The sequence below is a fragment of the Chiloscyllium plagiosum genome, unplaced genomic scaffold (assembly GCF_037043375.1).
Source record: "Chiloscyllium plagiosum isolate Xiang-an unplaced genomic scaffold, Cpla_swu_hap1 HiC_scaffold_5, whole genome shotgun sequence".
Lineage (NCBI taxonomy): Eukaryota > Metazoa > Chordata > Chondrichthyes > Orectolobiformes > Hemiscylliidae > Chiloscyllium > Chiloscyllium plagiosum.
Window position 1 is genome coordinate 66,082,248 of NW_028270143.1, and position 23,628 is coordinate 66,105,875.

A 23,628-nucleotide genomic window follows, 5' to 3' on the forward strand; every position below is an offset into this window, starting at 1 on the left:
ATACATGCCCCATAAGTATTCATCACGACAGTATTTGACATTATCAGCCCTTTATCAACAATTCTCTATTTCATAACCCACCAACCATTTGGGGAGACTTAAAACATTCACTAGTGATTCTTAAATAAAATAAAGAAATGCAGATGCAGGAGATCTGAATCAAGAACAAAAATGGCTGACAGCATCTGTGGGGAGAATGCAGAGTTAATGTTTCGAGTCTGCTGACTCTTCATCAGAACTGACAGCAGTTCAGAAAATGTGGTATTTATGCTGAAGATGAGGTTGAGGGAGTATGGGGGGAGAGGAGGTGTGTGAGGAGAATGGATATATAGTGATAGAGCACAGCAAAGAGAGTGATATGAAAGGGTCAGGCAAACAAGGGGATGCAGGTAATAAGTTAGAACAGATGAGAATCTGAATAAGTGACAGTATTAGAGAATGGGTAGACTGTGCTGAAATCAATCTATGTCATGACAGGTCTGGTCGTGAAATTCTTCTCCTGTAGTCAATGTTTTGCCCAATTTATTTGTAATACTAAAGTCACTCATCTCTGGTTACAGTGCAATATTGGAATCTACTGGGTTTTTTTTGTAATTCTAGGACAGTATTTCAGTTAATCTGCACTAATATTAGTTGCTTATAACATTTTAGTAAGTTAACAGGGCTCCCAAAGACAGTGTCAATATTTGCAGAAGCATCCAGTCACATTTCTAAAGTACTTTCCTGAAGTTAGATCATGTTGATATTGGAAGGGAGAGATGGAAAAGAATTGAAATTTCTACTCAAACATATGGCTAAATTTTTGACATAAATAAAACAGGACCATTCATATTAACCATACTGCCTAGAGCAGAAGCATTAATATTTATTAGTTACATATATTATCACATAGCTTACTAAAAGAAAAACTTCTTGACTGAATAATGGATTTTGCTGGTAAGGGAATTAGGCTTCAACTTGCTTTTGCATTTAAAAACAACTTGTAAAAATCAGGTCACTATAAATGGTTCGCCAGTCATTTTCAGGTAAAGATGCAATCCCTTGTTCTCAGATGTCAGCAGTTTCTAACATTGAGCTCTGGTGCATTGAAGCATAAAAATCCATTGCTTCTTTCCATTGAGACTTGATCTCAGTCACTGAGTCGAAACCAGCTGTGAGTAGGCCTCCTATACAAAACATACAATATAGATAGCAGATCAGATAAATTATTTATCAAATCATTGGCTTGGAGATGTGAATAAAGGTCAGTATTGATTCTTACTATGAGACCTGAACTCAGTTTCAAGTTTGAAAAAGAATTTAAGGGCTGTTAAAAGCAAAAATTCTTGGCTGCCAACATACTGCACAATAAACAGATCACCTACAGCTTTCTCTGATCAGCTCATTTCCAAATTTGTCCCTAGTTCCCGGTGAAGCTCTGGCCTTTACTAGAAAAACCAAGGAGAAATTAAACTCAAACTTCTGCTGAAATTTATAGTAATCTGATCATCCATAGATATTATGGGGAGTGTTATGATAGAGAGAGATAGTGGGTTAGCTTTCCCTTTTCTCCTCACCTCTCAGCTGTCTGCATCAAAACGTATTTTAGAGAGAATGTTTTACACATTTTTGAATGCTCCAATTTTTAATTATAAAGCTAGAGCACAATTTCCAGGGAGTTTAAATCAGAAGAAAAGATTATGTTTACTCACACACTGCAAAATTTAAACACAATACACAATAAACACACTCTCTTCCTCATGTAGCAAATATAGCAAAAAATGGATTCTAGAGACAAGGCAGGCATGCATTTAGGTTATGAACAGAAATATAGGGAGTAAATCATACGTGCAAATTTCGTCCGTTAAATAGTATGTGTTGCAGGCCTGGATGTGTTTTCTCTCGGATATCATTTGGATGAAAGCAAGTTGGAAGATTCTGAATCTCTGGACAAGATTCAACCAGGTGTATCTGGACAAAGCTTTGTAAGGAGAAGTGATTTATTCTCCCTGACACTGCAAAGGTTGATCAGTTGTTTGCCAGGTTCTTTTCTTCTGGTTGGATGAATGGTTCCTCTTGAACTCATCGGTTTTCTGACTGAGTGGTTTCTCCTGATTCTTGCAGTTGTAAGATTTTGATTACATGTTACACACTTCTATTGTCCACCTCGACTGGGTTTACCAATAAAAACCATTGCAATATAATGCAGAAGGATGGTGGACATTCACGTTTATTTATATTTGCACTGTTGTCATTATTACATATAGAGCTCAGAGAACATTGGTTTTCAAGCCTGTTGTTTTTAATGTTTGGATAAAACCATAAAATTTAGAAAATATGAATTCTAGTGATCGGCTTTGCTTTTGTATGTCCATTCAAGGCAACACCAACTTATGATTAATCAATTCTGAATTTTCTAGAGACTTATGGTATAACAGGGGAAGGCAATAACAAATGCATTCTCATCCTAAAAAGGTGAAGAGGAAGATAAGGCTCAAAATAAGACAAGGGAAACCCAATATGGTGAAATTAGATATGTAAGCCTAGGGGAACATTTAGACAATTGTGACCACAATGAAATCAAATTTAAAATAATTGTTTAGGGAGTCAGAAATATAACAACGACCACAGTAATACATTGGATTAACAAAGCCAACTTTGAGAAGGTAACAATGGAACAAAAACAGATGAACTGAAAAAACAGTTGACAAAGAGGAAGAACAGCAAGAGAAATGATTTGAAACCGTAATCAGAAAGATATGTTCCACTGAAGAAAATGAATAACTAGTCACCCATAAAAAATAATGAAAATTAGTGAATAAATACAGGTAAAGGGTTTTCCTGAAAAGAGCTAATGCCCAAATTTTCATCTGTGACTCAGGGGAATTTCTATCTCCTGACTTTTTAAAATAACTGATGAGCGTCAGGTTTTCAGTCCAGGGGTGAAATGCTTACGTCAGAAACCAGGCTGGGAGGCTCCAGTTCAACAACAGAGGTGCCAGATGTACAGATGTGCTGGACAGAGGGCTAGCCTCTCTGCATTCGTGCTGTATTCAAGTTACAAACTTGCCCACATTCCCATGACCCATCCATTTCAAGAGAAGCAAGCTCATATCCTGTACCTATGCAAGAATTCTCAAACATTCTGTGCCACTCCATGCCTGTGTACCTAACCACTTTGGCCTTTAATCTCTTCTTTGCCTACTTATACTACAATATGCATCATTCATGCCCTGATGCACTCCACCCAATCTATGCCATTGCATCTAATTCCTTTGACACTTGACCTCCACCTTGCCTACTCATAAGCCTGAACCAATCCTTCATACCTTCCATGCCAACCAATGCCCCTGTACCACTTTCATGGTCTTTTTGGTCCCAGTGCCAGCCAATATCCTGTTACTTAAATCAATGTCCATTTGTAACACATATGGCAGCTTAATGTCAACTCATTCCAACCCACACAATGCTCAAAACCATAATGCATGCTTTGCCACTCACCACATTTTGCTCCTTACACTGCTGTACAAACTCTCCTCATATTCACCTAGGGCAAAGCTCAGATATTTTTGCAGTATAACATCAGAAAATATTGAAGAAACGCAGTAGGTCTGGCAGCTTCTGTGAAAAGCAAACAAAGGCACCTTCATCTTGAAATGCCCTTTTTCTTACTTCCTTGCAGCTTCTCTCAAGTCGGAAGGCCTCTGAACGCCTCAAGTTTGAATCTAGCCCCGCTGATTGAATGGAGAGCCTCTCTGCAGGAACTGCTGTGCAAATTTCAATCACTTACAGTTTCTGTCCATGCGGGTTGGACTCAGCACCTGGAAGCTGTGTCTCCCATACTGTGTGAGAGAATTAAGCCCTGTCTGTGGGCTCAGAGTCACATTAAGATGTCTAGTGGAGTTAAAGGCTTCTGAGAAAGCCCTGTTTAAAAAAATGCATCAAGAATTTCCTCAATAATTTCCACTGTACCTTTGGTGTGGTGGAAAGTCTGTGGAGGTAGATTTTTTTTTAATTAATTCGTGGTGTGGGGGCTTGACTGGCTAGATTGGTATTTATTGCACATCCCTAATTGCCCAGAGGGCACTTAAGAACCAACCACATTACAGTGAGTCTGGAGTCACATGTCGGCCAGACCAGGTAAGAATGGCAGTTTGTTTCCCTAAAGGACATTAGTGAGCCAGATGAGATTGTCTTAGCAATCAACAATAGATTTATGGTAATTATTACACTCATAATTTCAAGCCAGGATTCAAACCCAGATCCCCAGAAAATTACTTGGGTCTCTGGATTAACAGTCCAGCAATAATACCTTGAGGCTATCATCTCCCCTTGGCATAACAGCATAAGAAATATGGGTGGGACAATGTTATTTGGCCCTTTGAGTCTGCCCCACCATTTAATATGTTCTTATCTGTTCATGTACTTAACTCCATTTCCCTGCCTGCCTCCTTATCCTTTAACTTTCTTTTTGAATCAAAAATCAGTCAAACTCAGCCTTGAATATACTCAGTGTCTCAGCCTTCACTTATGTCTGTGTAACAGAATTGCAAATACTAATGACCCTCTGAGAGAAGGAATTCCTCATTGTCACTGTTTTAGATAGGAGGCCCCTATCTTGTAACTGTACAGTGCGTCTAGACTTCTCCAGGAGGGGAGATGTCTTTTCAACATCAATCCAACGAAGTCCCCTCAGAGATTTGAAAAGTTCCAAGGAAATTCCAAGCATTTGTCTTCAGTTACGGGACTGGGCAGAAAGATCACATCAATAGATGTGGTTAATGTTGAAATAGGCAACAGAATGTAAATGAGCTGGGAAAGTGAGCAGCCCAGATGACTAGGAGTTGAAGAAACATGAAAAATGATAAGTCTGCAGCTAAACAAATAATAGAGGATTGTGTTAAACAAACACCGGGTGGTATGGTGGCTCAGTGGTTAGCACCGCTATCTCGCAATGCCAGGACTTGTGTTGAATTCCAGTCTTGAGCAACTGTGTGTTTGCACATATTCCCCGCTGGGTGCTCTGGTTTACTCCTACAGTCCAAAGGTGTCCAGGTTAGTTAGATTGGCCATGCTAAATTACCTATGGTGTCCAGGGATGTGTAGACTTGTGGATTAGCCTCGGGAAATCCAGGGATGGGGTGGACTTGGATGGCATGTTCTTTGGAGGGTTGGTGTGGATTCGACAGGCTGAATGGCCTGATTTTTCACTATAGGGATTCTAAGAAATACAGTTGGTTTTGAAGCCATCTGTACTGATCAATAATGGAAAGCACAGTGGTTAGCACTGCTGCCTCACAGCGCCAGAGACCTGATTCAATTCCCGCCTCAGGCGACTGACTGTGTGGAGTTTGCACATTCTCCCCGTGTCTGCGTGAGGTTTCCTCCGGTTGCTCCGGTTTCCTCCCACAGTCCAAAGGTATGCAGGTTAGGTGAATTGGCCATACTAAATCCGTAGTGTTAGTTGAAGGGGTAAATGTAGGGGAATGGGTCTGGGTGGGTTGCGCTTCGGCGGTTCGGTGTGGACTTGTTGAGTCGAAGGGCCTATTTCCACACTGTAAGTAATCTAATAATTTACGGGCGGCATGGTGGCTCAGTGGTTAGCACTGCTGCCTCACAGCACCAGGGTCCCAGGTTTGTATTCCAGCTTTGGGCAACTGTCTGTGTGGAGTTTGCACATTCTCCCTGTGTCTGCGTGGTGCTCTGGTTTCCTCCCACAGTCCAAAGATGTGCAGATCAGGTGAATTGGCCATGCTAAATTGTCCATAGTGTTAGGTGCATTAGTCAGAGGGAAGTGGGTCTGGTTGGGTTACTCTTCGGAGGGTCAGTGTGGACTGGTTGGGCCGAAGGGCCTGTTTCCACACTGTAGGGAATCTAGTCTAATATTATTGCTGTGATGTGCCTTATTACTTCCAAACATTCAATGGGGTTAAGATGGAACTTGAGATCAATCCTTCCTGTCACTACTTACTGATCCATTTTTGTTTCTTTTGATAAAATAGCCATGTCCTTCACAAATCAATGTCTCATCTGTTGCATGTATGTAAGAAGCATTATTTGAAGAATGAAATAGTACAAAGGGTTGAAAATCATTGAAAGTCATTGAGAGAAACTAGACAATATTTTTTTCCCAAAGGACTGAGACAGAACCATGACAACATGAAGAACATTTATGTTTATTTAGCACTTTTAATGCAATAAAATATTCAAAGATGCTCCATAGGAGCAATACAAAACAAAATAGAATACCAAGCTACAAAAGGAGATATTGGGGTCAGGAGTTTGGATGTTTCCTGGATCACCTGCTTCCATGAAATCTACATTCCTGGTGGGAAAGTTCCTGGTGAGGCTGGGGTGCAATTGTGGGATGAATTCAAGCCTATTTCCCCCAGACACAGATCACAAGCTGGACTTGTCCGGACTTGTCCGACCTGCCCAGCTCCTTTTCCACCTATCCACTCCACCCTCTCCTCCCTGACCTATCACCTTCATCTCCTCCCCCACTGACCTACTGTACTCTATGCTACTCTATCCCCACCCCCACTCTCCTCTAGCTTATCTCTCCACACTTCAGGCTCTCTGCCTTTATTCCTGATGAAGGGCTTTTGCCCGAAACGTCGATTTTGCCTGTCCTCGGATGCTGCCTGAATTGCTGTGCTCTTCCAGCACCACTGATCCAGAATCTGGTTTCCAGCATCTGCAGTCATTGTTTTTACCTCCCCAGTGGTTGCCCACCAACTCCAAGGCACCAGTCAGGAGTGTGATGGAGTACTCTCCATTGCCTGCTCCAACAACACTTATGTGGCTCAACACCATCCAGGAAAAAGCAGCCCATTTGTTTGACCTTATATCCATAACAATTCTCTCCCTCCATCACCAACACTCAGTATACTATCTCACAAGATGTGCTACAGAAATTCAGCCAAGATCCTTAGACAGTGCCTTCTGGAAGGACAGTGGCAGTAGATACATGGGAACATTGCCACCTGCAATTTTTTCCCTGCACGCCACTCACCATCCTGACATGGAAATTTATCACTAGTCCTTCAGTGTCATTGGATCAAAATCCTGGAAGTTCCTCCCAAAGGGCACTGTGGCTCTACCTACAGCACATGGACTGCAGTGTTTCAAGAAGGCACCTGACCACCACCTTTGCAAGGGCAATTATGGTTAGGTAACAAATACTGGCTCAGCCGGTGACACCTATGTCACATGAGTGAATAAACAAAACCATTCAAAATGTTTGTATCTCCTCAAATTCTTGATCCCTCATAAAAACAATAGATTTGTATTCATAACTCCACATCAAAGACAGCTAATAATTTAATAACCTCCTTGAGCTGTCAGTCATGTAGGAAACTTGGGTTTCTGTACTGAGATAATATTATATTGTGGAAAACAACCAAGCATTAAAAATATCCTAATGATAAAAAAATTACTTTTTAATATTTTAATTGTTTGGGAATTTAAGGAGCTCCACAGTTGACAGATCAGCAAATCTCGTACATCCTTCAAGAACATTTATGACAATTCTAAAACTTTATAACTTCCAAAATGGTGGCATGAATAAGGTTGAAACCTGATGATGTTACAAGATTAGATTCCCTACAGTGTGGAAACAGGCCCTTCGGCCCAACTAGTCCACACTGACCCTCCGAAGAGTAATCCACCCAGACCCATCTCTCTAACACTATGGGCAATTTAACATGGCCAATTCACCTGGCCTGCATGAGGAAATCCACACAGACAACATGCATACCCCACACAGACAGTTGCCCGAGGCTGGAATTGAACCTGGGACCCTGGTGCTATGAGGCAGCAGTGCTAACCACTGTGCCATCATGCCACCCATAAGGTCAGAATAAGTAATTTTGGTAATGGTGTAAATATATGGTTGAAAGCTCAGCATGGGTTTCAAGTAGGCAGAGATGGGTACTGCAGATGCTGGAGATTAGAGTCAAGATTAGAGTGATGCTGGAAAAGCACAGCAGGTCAGGCAGCATCCGAGGAGCAGGAAAATCGATGTTTCGGGCAAAAGCCCTTCATCATGGGTTTCAAATATGTCATCAACTTTGCAAATAAACTGTTGCCAGAGAAAGCAATAGATTTAATAGCGTGTGAACCAAAGATTAAAAGATACAAAAATGATTGCTAATTCTTTGTTTCCTGAAATGGCAGTGAATAAATTAGATTTTTCAGCATTGTAGCGCTGATTGGCTGAGCAATACTCTGAACCTTAACCCTCTCTCCAGAAAGCAAGGATTTTTTGTAAGCATTCAAGACATGTTGGGGCAAAGTCTTGTAATGACTGGAAAGTAAACTTGCACATTCACACATGAGAGGGGTTTGCTAGAGTTTATTTAAATTTGCCTTGATTTTTTTTTCTTTTTGCTTATTTTGTGTGGAGATTGAGAATGGCTGGCAAGAGGGAGATGGTTGAGTGAGTAATCAATGAATGGATATTCTCCAGCACTTTGTTTTCATATATTTGTTTTAAGGTTATGATTACCATTTCCTCTTGCAACAGATTTTCCAGTTGGATTTCTCCTGTCGTTTTGGGTTTTGGAAGAATGATTAAAAGGACAAGAAAGATTTTCCATTTTGGTCAGGAAGCAGCACTTGCCCACAGGCATTTCTGTACTCTGATACATGGAGAGACTCTTCTGTCCCCATTAATCTGACAATGTTATGATGCCATATCAGATCAACTTTATGTGATGATCCCAGCCAAAGTCAACATATTTAGGTTGTGGGTCAGATAGTATCCATGGAAAAAGAGCAAGCAAATGTTTCGAGTCTAGATGGCTCTTCATCAGAGTCCTAACCCCAGCCCATGCCATGTATTCACCGTACCTGCTGACCTTCCCCTCTTTAAGGCTGAACGTACTGTCCTCAGTGAAGGACTCAGCTTCCTACCCTTATGCCCCACCTTAACAAAATTGGGGCTCATCATGGCATTGAACTGTTTTTCCACCACCCCCGTCTCAGTGCTCACTTCTTCAGGCAGGACTCTACACCTCATTCCACTGATCCCTTCACCCACCTCTAGTATTCACCCTCCACTTGGATCCCTTCCCCTGGCCTCGATCGCTTCATTGAAAACTGCCGATGTGACATCAGCTGTCTAGATTTCTCTGCTCTTCTCACCCACTCTAACCTGTCCCCTTCTGAAATTGCCACACTTCACTGTTTTAGGTCCAACCCTAACCTTGCTTTCAAACCGGCTGATAAAGGTGGTGATGCAGTAGTCTGGCGCACTGATCTTTATCTTGAGAAAGCTCAATGCCACCTCTCAGACACTTCTTCCTACTGCCCCGGACCGGGACCCCGCATCCGAACAGCAATCCGTTGTTGCAGGACTGTCACCGATCTCGGCTCTGATGAAGAGTCATTTAAACTCAAAACATTAGCTTGCTGTGTCTCCATGGATACTGTCTGACTGACTGTGATCTCCAGCATTTGTTGTTTTCACTACAGACTCCAGCATCTGCAGTAATTTGTTCCTATGTTTAGGTTGTGATCTGTTTGGGACCAGTAACCTTATTCTTAAATAAACAAATGGGCAATCCAATAGACTTTTTAAGAGGATAAAAGCATAATATTCCACAGTATTGAACAAGGAACAACAAATTTTACCATACAATCTTAAACAGTAACAAAAGAACATTTACAACTTATTTTCTAATACCCAGTTACCGTAAAACAATATGGATAATAGACTATGATCAAACACCCCAAATGCACAACAAACAGCAAATGCGATCAAGGCAGATCACCCAGGTTTCTTAGCAAATCCTCCAGACATTAATAGAGATTTCAGTTGTTTACATTTGATGTTGTGACCTTGAAATTCCTTCTCAGCAGACGTTCTGACATGAACTGCCTCAATAAATTATCTTGTTCTGCTTCATCATCAGCCTGTCCCAGTTCCCATTTCTTATACTTTGGATCAATATTCTAGTCCTTACTCATTGCAGAACTTCAGCTTTTTACTAACAGCTAGTTTCAACAAGCTAGATCTGGCCCTGAGTTTTCCTGAAGCTCGAATCTTGCTCTGTTATATGAAGCAAAAACAGCTTATAGGTATTTTGACCTCCATTCGCTTAGCTATATTGAAATATTCATGTTTGCAAGCTTAGACAATAGATAATAGACAATAGATGCAGGGGTAGGCCATTCTGCCCTTCGAGCCTGCACCACCATTCAATATGATCATGGCTGATCATCCTTAATCAGTATCCTGTTCCTGCCTTATCTCCATAACCCTTGATTCCACAATCCTTGAGAGCTCTATCCAACTCTTTCTGAAATGAATCCAGAGACTGGGCCTCCACTGCCCTCTGGGGCAGAGCATTCCACACAGCCACCACTCTCTGGGTGAAGAAGTTTCTCCTCATCTCTGTCCGAAACGATCTATCCCGTATTTTTAAGCTGTGTCCTCTGGTTCGGCACTCACCCATCCCCGGAAACATATTTCCTGCCTTCAGAGTGTCCAATCCTTTAATAATCTTATATGTCTCAATCAGATCCCCTCTCAGTCTTCTAAACTCACCTGAAACACTCACAATTTCCCAACACAGACCCAATGACCTTCGTGCTCTCGTAACTTTTTCTGAGCCTTGACTACAGTCCTGACCTGCTTGGAGTCATAGAGCTGCATAGCACGGAAACAGACCCTTCAGTCCAACTCGTCCATGCCGACCAGATGTCCCGAACTAAACTAGCCTGTTTTGCTAGTATTTGGCCTTTATCCCTCTAAATCCTTCCTATTCATATGCCCACCCAGATGCCTTTTAAACGTTGTTAATGTACCAGCCTCTACCAACTCCTCTGGCAGATCTTTCCATACATGCACCACCCTCTGAATGAACAAGCTCCTAGAACTTCTTCCAGAGTTTCTGCACATACAGCCATCCCTTCCTTGAAGAACAGTTATGGGTCTGCACTCCAGTCATGGGGTCTGCCCATGATTTTGTGCCACTACACTGTCTCCTCAGAAGTGCTTTCCAGTGATCCCTCAACTGTTCTTAATGACCGATTCAAAAACTTGTACTAACTCCTGATATCAACTGATTGGTCTTGGAAATCAGTTTTCTGTAATTGTTACCTTTTCACTGAATGCTGTGTTTCACTAAAGAAGCCATCAATATGTTATGTAGTACAGATTGGATTATAGATGCCCTGAAACTCAGAAACCAAACTGCCAGTGATTGCTAAGTTTTGAAATATCCTGAACTTCACGAGTAGCTACAGATTTGCTCCAGGCTGCTATTTAATGCATCATTAATATTAGCCAGTCAGTCAGACATAGATGTATTAAGCAAGTTACAGATATATGACAGTTAATGTTCAATTTGTCCACCTGGTTTATAATATGAAAGAATGGATCATTTGGCCTTTAATGTGGGTTCCCTAGTCACAGAGGCAGGAGATATTTTATAATGAAGTCCATTTGCAGAATGCAATGCCTGCGAGCATTTTGTAAGAATACCACCACAGACTCAGCACTATTATATTTCATTCAAACTTCTTAGCAGCCATCAGCACAGTTGGTAAAGAAAACATTGTATTCCTATCTCACGTATGTGAATTCCCAGGAGAAGTGTCCTGTGTGTGTATGAGGTCCCCTTTATGTATGGTCAAAATCTCACAGTTAAATCTTAAATTACCTATTTATTTCTAATATATAATTTTGCTCCTTAATTTCTTGACTTTATTGTAGATAACATATTAAAGCTATGAGATGATTTGGGGAAAATAATTTTCACCCAGAGGGTGGTGGAGTGTAGCATACACTACCTGGAAGTGTAGTTGAGGCAAGAAACTTCCCAACCTTTCAAAAGCACTTGGGTGAGCACTTGAAGTGTCATAATATTCATGGCTTGTGGGCCTAATGTGGGAAATTGGGACTCGTATAGGTATAGTTAGTCGCATATTTTTGGCAATATAGATTCATAGGACTGAAGGGCCTCTTTTGTACTGTATAATTGTCTAATTCTGATTTGAAACAAAGACTGCAGGAATGGCTGTGCAAAGATAGATGATCTAATGCACATCATTCCCACCCTGGGAGCAACCACTTTGGAGTTTTTGCACTATGATGTAGGAAGTTCATGTAATTCCAGATAAATATATTAGGAACTATCATTACCAAACATCATCCTGTAAATGGAATTTACATTTGTGAGGTACACACCACATTAAGAACAGTTTCTCTTTTTCACTGAACTGAAGTGATTTTCTGCCAATGCTGGGACATTTCCTTTTAGACAGAGCTGTCATGCAGGAGCAGGAATTGGTCATTCAGGCCCCACTACCCAACTGGATTACGATTATGCATACAACTTCATTTCCTCAACTTTGCCTCGGATCCCTGAGTATGTACTAAGACAGCAAGCAAGTAGTCCTGGTACACATCCTGGTCCAGTCTGTGTGCTGGGTGATTGGCCATGTTTACCAAGTGTCCTTGCAGAGGCCTTTCAATGCTGATTCCCAGTGCTCTCTTCAATGTAAGTCTATTCTCCCCTAGGTATCCCACAACTGGATTGGAGTGGGGACATGAGGATCCTGAGGGGTTGGGAATTAGCCTCTGACCAAGTCCTTTCTAAACAAAATCTTTTCAATTACCCTCCTGAAAATTTAAATTGGGCCAGCAATAACATATATACTGTATATAGGAAAGAGATCCAAATTTGCACTATCCTTCATGGAGAAATGGGGGCAAGGAGAATGGGATGTGGGCACAGAGTTTCATAGGGGTCTGAATGATGTGGGCTATAGAGAGAAATATGGCAGAATTCTGCGAGGAGTCTGGAAAGGACTATCTCAATATCAGGAACAACGTACTGCCCCTTTAAAGCCAGTTCCGGGTATTGAGACAAAGTTCATGCGAGGGAGCAACGAGTTGCTTATAAAGGGTGTTAATGACCTTTGTTTTATTGGGTGTTAATGACGTTAGCAAATGCTCATCTTGCCTCATTACTAACCAGCTTTCCATCCAACCACTAGCCCTGAGCAAACTTGACACCAAGAAGTTACTGGAAGTCAGAGCTGGTACCTGGCAACTTTAGCTCACCACTGGTGGTGACCAGCCTTCATGTTGATCACTATATAACAGTATCTCAGGGCCCAATCCATGGGCATCAACCTCATACAGGGAGAAAGTGAGGACTGCAGATGCTGGAGATCTGTTAAAAGGTGTGGTGCTGGAAAAGCACAGCTGGTCAAGCAACATCTGAGGAGCAGGAGAGACAATGATTCAAGCATAAGCTCTTCATCAAGAATGGGGGATGAAAAGCTTATGCTCGAAATGTCAATGGTCCTGCTCCTCAGTTGCTGCCTGACTGGCTATGCTTTTCCAGCACCACACTTTTTGACTCCAACCTCTCACAGCCCTAATTCCCAACCCCTCAGGATCCTCATGTCCCCACTCCAATCCAGTTGTGGGATGCCTAGGGGAGAATAGACTTACATTGAAGAGAGCACTGGGAATCAGCATTGAAAGGCTGCTGCAAGGACACTTGGTAAACATGGCCAATCACCCAGCACACAGACTGGACCAGGATGTGTACCAGGACTACTTGCTTGCTGTCTTAGTACATACTCACTTAGCATCTATTTGTATGCTACATCAACCTTGCTTTGCCTTGCCATTCAAATTACTGCAGTCACACAACCAGCAGGTTATCTCACTGGCCAGCAGTCCCCAGTCAAAGGGGTGAACATCTTGCTGTCCAACACTCGAACACGTGCTATATCAATGTTAAACATGCTCCATGTGCCAACAGCTGGTGTGGCAATCACTCTGCACATGCAGCAAGCAGGCAGCCATGTCTCAAAGTCTCAGGGGAGTATCCTCACCCTCATTTGTGAGGGTAACTTTTAGGTGGGGGGGATTTGTTAGGAGGGGATATGGCAAAGTACAGCTGGGAAAGGGGTAATGTTGAGAGGGTGGGGTTCATCCACAGGAGCAGCCTGGCTTCAAGCCGGATACTGTAAAGGCCACAACTCTGCCAAGGGCTGAGGGTAGGGTAGGAAGGAGAGCAGGTGAAGTCTTATACAGACGGAAACCTGGGGAGATGTGGAGCCTGTTGGGTCCACAGCAGGGTCTATGAAGAAGGGGATCTGGATGTTCCGAGCCTCAGTAATGTGTAGAGGTGGTATTCGCTGTCAATTTTCACCCTACTGGAATTCTAAAGTACGTAATGGGAAAGAAAATGTCTGTAAACCACTGCCATTGTGGGCATGGTATGTGCCTTGACCTGTGAAAGAGAGGAGGCAGCAAGAGCATTACACACAGGCCCGTGCATTGTGCAGGACACAGAGCTGCAGGCCCCTAAAGTCATAGAGTCATAGAGATGTATAGCATGGAAAGAGACCTTTTGATTCAGCTCATCCATTCTGACCAGATATCCAAACCTAATCTAGTCCCATTTGCCAGCACTTGACCCATATCCCTCTAAACCCTTCCTATTCATGTAACCAGCCTGATGCCACTTAAACATTGTATCAGCCTCCACCAATTCCTCTGGCATCTCATTCCATACATGCATCAATCTTTGCAAGAAAAAGATGCCACTTAGTTCCCTTTTAAATTTTTCTCCTCTCTTTTCCTCTTGACTATTTCAACTTAATTATGCCCCTCATGATTTTATAAATCTCTATGAAGTCACCCCTCAACCTCAGATGTTCCAGGGAAAACAACCTCAGCCTATTCAGCCTCTCCCTATAGCTCAGAACTTCCAACCCTGACAACATCCTTGTAAATCTTTTCTCAACCCTTTCAAGTTTCACAACATCTTTCCAATAGGAGGGAAACCAGAATTGCACACAATTTTCCAAAAGTGGCCTAACCAATGTCCTGTACAGCTGAACATGACCTCCCAACTTCTGTACTCAATACTCTAACCAGTAAGGGAAAGCATACCAAATGCCGTCTTCACAATCCTATCCATCTGAGACTCCACTTTCAAGGAACTATGAACCTGCACTCAAAGGTCTCTTTGTTCAGTAACACTCTCCAGTACCTTACCATTAAGTGTATAAGTCCTGTCCTGATTTGCCTTTCCAAAATGCAGCACCTCAGGTTTATCTAAATTAAACTCCATCTGCCAATCCTCAGCCTATTGGCCCAACTGATCAAGATCCCATTGTACTCTGAGGTAACCTTCTTCATTGTCCCCTGCACATCCGATTTTGGTATCAGCTGCATACTTACTAAATATACCTCCTATGTTCACATTCAAATCATTTATATAAGTGGCGAAAAGCAGTGGACCCAGCATACATCCTTGTGGCACACCACTGGTCACAGGCCTCCAATCTGAAAAACAACCCTCCACCACTACACTCTGTCTTCTACCTTTGAGCCAGTTCTGTATCCAAATGGCTAGTTCTCTCTGTATTCCATATGACCTAACCTTACTAACCAGTGTACCATGAACAACCTTGTTGAACCCCTTACTGAAGTCCATATAGATCATGTCTACTGCTCTGCCCTCATCAATCCTCTTCATTACTTCTTCAAAACTTGGTGATCCTCATACATTGAATCCCTGTGTGCTGTACATCTCCCTGCCCAGACATTGCTGACCACTTCATTAAGCACCAAAACGTTTGGACACAGGGGCCAGGGAAAGAATAGGGATAGGAGAAAGTGAGGACTGCAGATGCTGGAGATCAGAGCTGAAACTGTGTTGCTGGAAAAGCGCAGCAGGTCAGGCAGCATCCAAGGAGCAGGAGAATTAACGTTTCGGGCATGAGCCCTTCTTCAGGAATCGTGAAGAAGGGCTCATGTCCGAAACGTCGATTCTCCTGCTCCTTGGATGCTGCCTGACCTGCTGCACTTTTCCAGCAACATATTTTCAGCAAAGAATAGGGATAGTTAACCATGAGCGGCAATGGTGCCAGTAGAATCCAGCAGAGTTCTAAATACTCATTGTTCCTTTTGCTTCCACATGTTGCAGCATGTGGCTCTCAGTTCAAGATACTGATCCACACTACATCCTGTATGTACATGAAGTTCGGTATCGTGGTAGTGTGGCTAAATTCAGGGCTACACTGAGTCTAAACAAACAGATCTCATGCAAAATCAATCAACTTTATCCAAATGTAAAACTTTATGTACAGTTTGTTGTCATTCATGGCATCAAAACCCCTTCGAGGATTTTTAAAAGAAAATTGTTTATTTTTCTTTCTTAACTTCTCAATGCATTTTACAGTTGGCCTGGGAGTTTTGGTGGGGCAAACTCTGAGGCATTTGTGTCTGGTTGGACTTGAAATGCTGAGGCAAGTAGACCTTAGCTTTAACTTCCAACTGTTGGAAGTTGTGAGGTTACAGCCAAAGTGAATGGACCTGCCATTCTGGAGTGGGAGTAAAGATCTGACAGGAATATGTATGTGTCCTCTTCCAGCTGGGTAGATGCTAGCATTGCTCAGTCTCCTTGTGAGGAAGGAGTACCTGGAATGAGTGCCAAGTTCTTTGATCACTGTCCTCATTCCTTCAACCCTAAGAGCCAGCTGATGGGCTGATGGAGGGCAAGTGTTTCAGCCTCTTGAACAGATCCCGAGGGAGCTGGACCTGACTTGCCATAGCAGTCACATACCTGCCCATGGAGGCAGTCAGATAGTGACTTTCTTAGGACAACTATGTCCCCATGTTTTAGCTGTGCTCCTGCAGCTTCTCCCACATGCCTGACTGCCTCTTCTAATCCTTCCTGTGAATGTAGATGATCTCTGTGATTGCTCAATCCTCTCCTATCTGGGCTGGGCAGATATCTGGAGCTGGCCATTTTTTAGCATTAGTGCCCTGGGATGTTTCTTCCTTAACCCCTGGGGGAGCTGTCACTGTGAGATATGTACAAGCTTGGCTTCCCAAACATTCTCAGTTTGGGAATTTCTCAGTAAGGTGTAAGCATCTGAACTGGTGATGGGTACAGGAGGCAGTATCACTGATACTGAAGCCTCAATACTGTCTTCTTCGGAAGGTGAGGAGATGATATCTGGTGGAACAGTCCACTTCCCTGGCAAGACCATGGAAATCCCTCTGGCACCTACAATACACAAGGGAGAGAAGATATCACAGCAAATGGTTAGAAGTGGTGTGCAATGAAATGACATGGGCATCAGGGTTAATTTAAGAGCTGCACTGAATGAAGAATTGTAATTACTCAGTTAATAAGACCTGAATGTCCCAGAATCCCCACAGAAATGGTCCCACTCTCTCCTCAGAATGGGCGGGGAGCCATATATCAGCACCCTCAACACAGCTGGGCACTTTTGGCCTATTATTGTCTGTATTCTCTTGGAGTTAGAGAAGGGAAGAGATTCAGGGAGATGAAAATGGGTAGAATGTGTGTTAGTGCTGGTACAGGCAGTCAAAAGACAGTGAGGTGACCCAATCAAATGAATTGGCTTTGCTGAGGCTATGTAAGACTAGTGATCTGGAATATGAAAAGTACATGGGAGAAGACTTTGAAGACAATAGTGAGAGAGGTGGAGAATGAGTCTTGGTGGGAAGTGGATGCGCTAGCAGTGAGTGTGAGCTAGCAGAGCAAAGAGTGTGACACTTACCCTGGCAGAGTGGATGCTGATCACAGTTTGGTGTCATGGTCTTCAATGGGGGAAGAGGATGCCCCTGATTTGAACCACCCTGTACACCAAATCCTTGAAGTTTTTTTTTAGATTACTTACAGTGTGGAAACAGGCCCTTCGGCCCAACAAGTCCACACCGACCCTCGAAAGAGCAACCCACCCAGACCCATTCACCTACATTTATCCCTTCACCTAACTCCACGGGCAATTTAGCATGGCCAATTCACCTAACCTGCACATTTTTGGACTGTGGGAGGAAACCGGAGCACCTGGAGGAAACCCACGCAGACACGGGGAGAATGTGCAAACTCCACACAGTCAGTCACCTGAGGCGGGAATTGAACCTGGGTCTCTGACACTATGAGGCAGCAGTGCTAACCACTGTGCCACCGTGCCACCCGTTTCTATAGCTGCTCCATCTTCCCCTTCTCTGATATATTTTGACTGAACGTCCATCAAGGAACAGGGCAGGTTCAGAACACTAGTGCTCATCCGGATGCACAGCAGCTTGGAAAATATAGTGCAGCCACCAGGGATACTGGTCTTTCATTTAATATCCAGTGAGTGGCAAGTTCTTCTGTGCATAGTATTTGATTAGATGCAGCTATAGGGGCATGGTTGGGAAGATGATCTTGCTACACATCACAATGAGAAACTCTCCAAAAAGCCTTAGTTCTAAGCTAAGGATAATATTTTCTTAGTCTGGGTATAGCCACAAGAAATAGAATAGCCTATTTCCATTTAACATATTGAATTTTAATCATTTTGAAGACCTCACCTTTCTGAACATAAAGGAATACAATGCAAATTTGTGCAACCTGTTTTCAGAAATTGACCATGTTGAAAGTACAGAAAATTAAGAAGGATCTAAAACTGGATTTTGAAATGAAAAATCTAGCTGTAAATCATCAATTCATCTAGTATGCTGAGATATTATTGCTTTATTTTCATTATAAACTTATGTTCATCTTTGCTTCAGTTGTAACCTTATCTGAATACCAAGATTCATATGCAGTATGAAGCAAGATGTAAAGGTTCTATACACGTTCAGTGAGTCATTCAATAAGCTATTACCAGAACAATCACAACATCTAACTTTCTTGGTTTCCAAAGTCTAAAGGTAAATTCAATAATTGACCTTCTGACTCCATGCACAATACAATTATGCTGTGCTTTGAGTTCATGCACCACATTTTAATGCATGTTCTTAGTCCCTGAGGAGCTATCCTTGTACTTGATTGTCCTGTTTGAAGAATGCTGTAACATATGGACTGGCCTTTGTGATTGATGCTCATCTTTGGATTTTTAGAGGTCTTTGGTGTCTCGATCTTTGTGAATTGAATCATACCCAGCACTTAGAGAATTTGAGCTATTTCAGAAATGCTTCTGCCTCAGCAGGTGTTTGTCATCTCTTTAGGTTCACACAAAGAATGCATTCTCATAGGTTTGTTCCTTTGAAAACAGCCGCATAATCTCCCCATAAACTCGGCAGAATTCAATTGTGAGCAAAATAAGCATGAAGCACTGTAAAATGTACAGGATCAGTGCTCAACAGAGAACTCTTAAAAAAAGGCATCAAGCTTTCCTGTGACAAACTGTGTCCTTGGTTCTGAAGCTTTGTTTTATAATGGGTGGATTTTCAAGGATTTTCCAATCACAGATAATTTTTTTGTGAGAGAAGGGGCCTTCATATTTCTGACAGGAGATTCCAGTCAGGGCCTCTCAAAATTTGTGAAGCCAGACTTCCATTCTGGCCATTCTTTCATGGTGCAGCACTCTCAGAGGAAGGTAAACCACATTCCATTCTCACAGCAAGCAGCTGCCGCACTTAAAACCACTTTGACAGCTGCTGCGAAAGGTAAGTGCATATGGTAAGTATGACTTTAGACTGCAGGGGTGGTCAGGGGACAGATGGGTAGTAGGTAGGTAAGGTAGACTTCCAGCTGGGATGGGATAGGGTGTCACAGATAGGATACCAGATGAGGAAGTTGTTGATTACTAGTGGGGTTGGATGCCAGAGTGCCAGGTAAAAAGGATGCCAGTTCAGTAGAGGAAGGGTATCTAGACGAGGCTAGGATGCCAAGTGAGTAAAGGCCAAGGTACCAGGTAAATAGGGTACCAAGTGACAAGGGTGCTTAATGGATGGGGATAGATTGTCAGGTAAGGCGGATGCCAAATGGGAAGAGGTAGAGTGTTGTGGTTGGGAGCCAGGGTGCAATTGGCAATGGAACTAAGAAGTGATGCAGTGCCTAGGACAGGTTGGGGTGGGTGGGAGAAATCTGGTCTGGAAGAGGCAGGCAGGTTGGGTGTTGGGTCAGATGTTTCTGGTAGGAGGGTGGGGTTGGGCTGGGCCTGATGGTGGTTGGGGGTGTGTGGTTTCAGGGTCAGATGAAATCCAATGGCAGCTGGAAGAGATTTGTTTTTCTTTATTCACTTCACGGGATGAGGACTTGACTGGCAGCATTTATTGCCCATCCCTAATTGCCCAGAGGGCTGTTAAGAGTCAACCACATTGCTGTAGGCCAGACCAAGTAAGAATGGAAGCTTTCTTCCCTGCAGGGCATTAGTGACATTAGGTTAACTCAGCAGCAGAGGGATTCCTTTAGGTTGGGTCCACCAGAGGAAAGGAATATGAGATCTGTTCTGGTTCAGCAGTTTTTGTTTCATTAAAACAAAAGATTTTCCAAGTTACTAACTTAGTTTTGATGATAATTGCTTTTGATTTAGTGAACATTGTCTTATTCTATTTGATTGCTGTCAGCAGGTAAGACAGATGTTTCCAGGTGTTAACAAGCACTACTAAATTTCTAACACTTCTTTTGGTGGAAGCTTTTTTGTCATTTTTCAGTTTTGCTTTGATCTGGGTGGGACAGGTTGGTGTCAGCTCTGAAATTAACTATTGCTACACGTATTCAACCTTCAAAATTCACTCTCTTCACCTTTGGCACACAATGGAAGCAGTGTGTGCCAAATATAACATAAGGACATCGGAACAAGAGTAGGCCCCTCAAGCCTATTCTGCCATTTAATGAGATCATGACTGATCTGTGGCCTAACTCCATATGCCTGCCTTTAGCCCGATTCTCTTAACACTTTCACTTAACAAAAATCTATCTCAAATCTAAAATTAACTGATCTTGTATCCATTTGTGGAAGAAACTTCCAAACCTCTACCACCATTTATGGAAGTGCTTCCTAACATCTTTCCAGAATGGTCCTAATTCTCAGATTATGCCCCACAGTTTTCGAATCTCCAATCAATGGAAATAGTTTATGTAACCTGTCTTTTCCATTAATATGTTGAAGACTTTGATCAGATCCCCCTTTAACCTGCTCATGATACACTGCAGAAACTTACCAAGGTTCCTTCGACAGCACCTTCCAAACCTCTACCTCTGAGAAATACAAAGGCAGCAGATACATTGGTACATCTTCACCTGCAAGTAGCCCTCCAAGCAACACTCTTCTAACTTGGAATTATATTACCATTCCTTCATTGCCACTGTGTGAAAATTCCAGAACTTCCTTCCTATTAGCACTAAGGATGACCTGACCATCCATAAGAGAGGTTTAAGAAGACAGCTTACCACCACCTTCCCCAGCAATTGGAGATGGGCAATAAATGGGCCAGTAATGTTCAGCTCCCACAAATTAATAACAGGCATGTATTTCAGGACATGCTGACATTTTAATACATACTGCAAACCTTTTCATTTCAAAAGGTAGATGATTGTCCAAACGTGAACATTTGTTTAATGTTTCAGGGTTACCCTTTAAATGTCTTTGGATAATGAAAACATAAGGCAATGTTTGAGTTTTGATACTTTGATCTATGAACAGCATGTCCAATTTTCATCAACATCCTTTGGGTGCTTAAAAATACATGAAAAAAAAATCTTTTAATTTTGTGCACCTCCATTATTTCCTATCACTCCAATATCTTATTGACATGCATCAGTTCAAAAAAAAATCAGGAGAATCAGGGCAAAAAGAAGAGGTTGAATGTAAATTTAAAGCAGTTAGTCAATAATAATTATCCACTCAGCTGAATTAATGTAGCATGCTTTAATATGCATTGAGAAGTCACTTTGAGTCAAACTGCTAGTTTAAAACTGCATGTCTCAGCAATTTTTATTTCATTAAAACAAAGAAGTTTCACAATTTGCTAACTTAGGTTTGATGACAATTTTTTCTTAATAAATGCTCTCTCATTTTTTTTTCATTCCTGTCAGCAGATAAGACGGATATTTCCAGGTGTTGTAAACTCTACCAATTTCTAACAGTTAGAAACTGGACTGTATGGTGGCATTGTGATTAGCACTGCTGCCTCACAGTGCCAGGGACCTAGGTTCAATTCCAGCTTTGGGGACTGTCTATGTAGAGTTTGCACGTTCATCCCATGTCTGCATGGGTTTCCTTCGGGTGCTCTAGATTCCTCTGACAGTCCAAAGATGTGCAGGTTAGGTGGATTGGCCATGCTAAATTGCCTATAGTGTTCAGGGATGTGTAGGTTATGTGCATTAGTCAGGGGTGAATGGGTTTGGGTGGGTTACTCTTCAGAGGATTTGTGTGGACTTGCTGGGCCAAATGACCTGTTTCCACACTGTTATGATTCTATAGAGGTTTTATGGAATTTTTATTCGTAATTTTTGAGTTTTGTATTGGTCTAGATGGATTGGGTTGGCAATAGGTCTGAAATCAGCTATTAATACATGATTAAGGAAACATGGATAAAAATGCAGGTACCTTGCAATTTCCTACAGCAATAAAATACTATCAGACACAGAATTTAGAGCCAACAGAAGCAGTTTTAAGACATATAGAAGGTTTGCCCAATTTATATCTAACTCAGAAACTACCTTTCATTGGGATAATGATGTGGAGGTGCCGGTGTTGGATTGGGGTGGAAAAGGTCAGAAGTCACACGACACCAGGTTACAGTCCAACAGCTTTATTTGAAATCACAAGCTTTCAGAGCACTGCTTCTTTGTCAGGTGAAGTGAAGAGAAGCATACAGGCACATGATTTATAGACAGAGAGATCAATTTCCTGTCTGGCATTTGTTGCACAGTGTCCATTCATCCAGGTCTTGCCGATATACCATTCCTCAGGGAATGCTTCCCCCCAAGTTGGGGAACACTTCAGTGGTCAAGGGCATTCAGCCTCCAATCTTCAGGTAAGCATCCTCCAAGGTGGCCTTCGAGGTACGCGTCAATGCAGAATCACCATGCTGGAAGTGATAGCCAAGTTGCGTATCATGAATATGGCCTCAACTGTGATCTTGGGTTCATGTCACGTTACATTTAACCCACCGTACTGTCCCGTATTTGTAAAATCTTCCTTACTGTCCTGTTTTGACACCATCACCTTGATACCTTATTATGATCTCTCTACCTTAATTAGTTTATATAGCTTCGGATTACTTGTTAATTTGGCTAGACCCTTGTCATGGACTCTTATACCTATCATGTTATTCCAGCCATTTAGTTTGTCTCCAGCACAACCTTACTTTTTTTTTGGGAATTTTCTCTCTGCCTCAATTAGCTTGGATCATAGATCATCCCTTCACTTGTTATTCAGCTGTTGACACTTTCCTTACACCGTCTGACACTTTTGATCACCTTCTTCTGGATTAGTGGTGCTGGAAGAGCACAGCAGTTCAGGCAGCATCCGAGGAGCAGGAAAATCGATGTTTCGGGCAAAAGCCCTTCATCAGGAATAAAGGCAGAGAACCTGAAGGATGGAGAGATAAGCTAGAGGAGGGTGGGATGGGGAGAAAGTAGCATAGAGTACAATAGGTGAGTGGGGGAGGGGATGAAGGTGATAGGTCAGGGAGGAAGGTGGAGTGGATAGGTGGAAAAGAAGATAGGCAGGTAGGACAAGTCATGGGGACAGTGCTGAGCTGGACGTTTTGAACTAGGGTGAGGTGGGGGAAGGGGAAATAAGGAAACTGTTGAAGTCCACATTGATACCCTGGGGTTGAAGTGTTCTGAGGCGGAAGATGAGGCGTTCTTCCTCCAGGCGTCTGGTGGTGAGGGAGCAGCGGTGAAGGAGGCC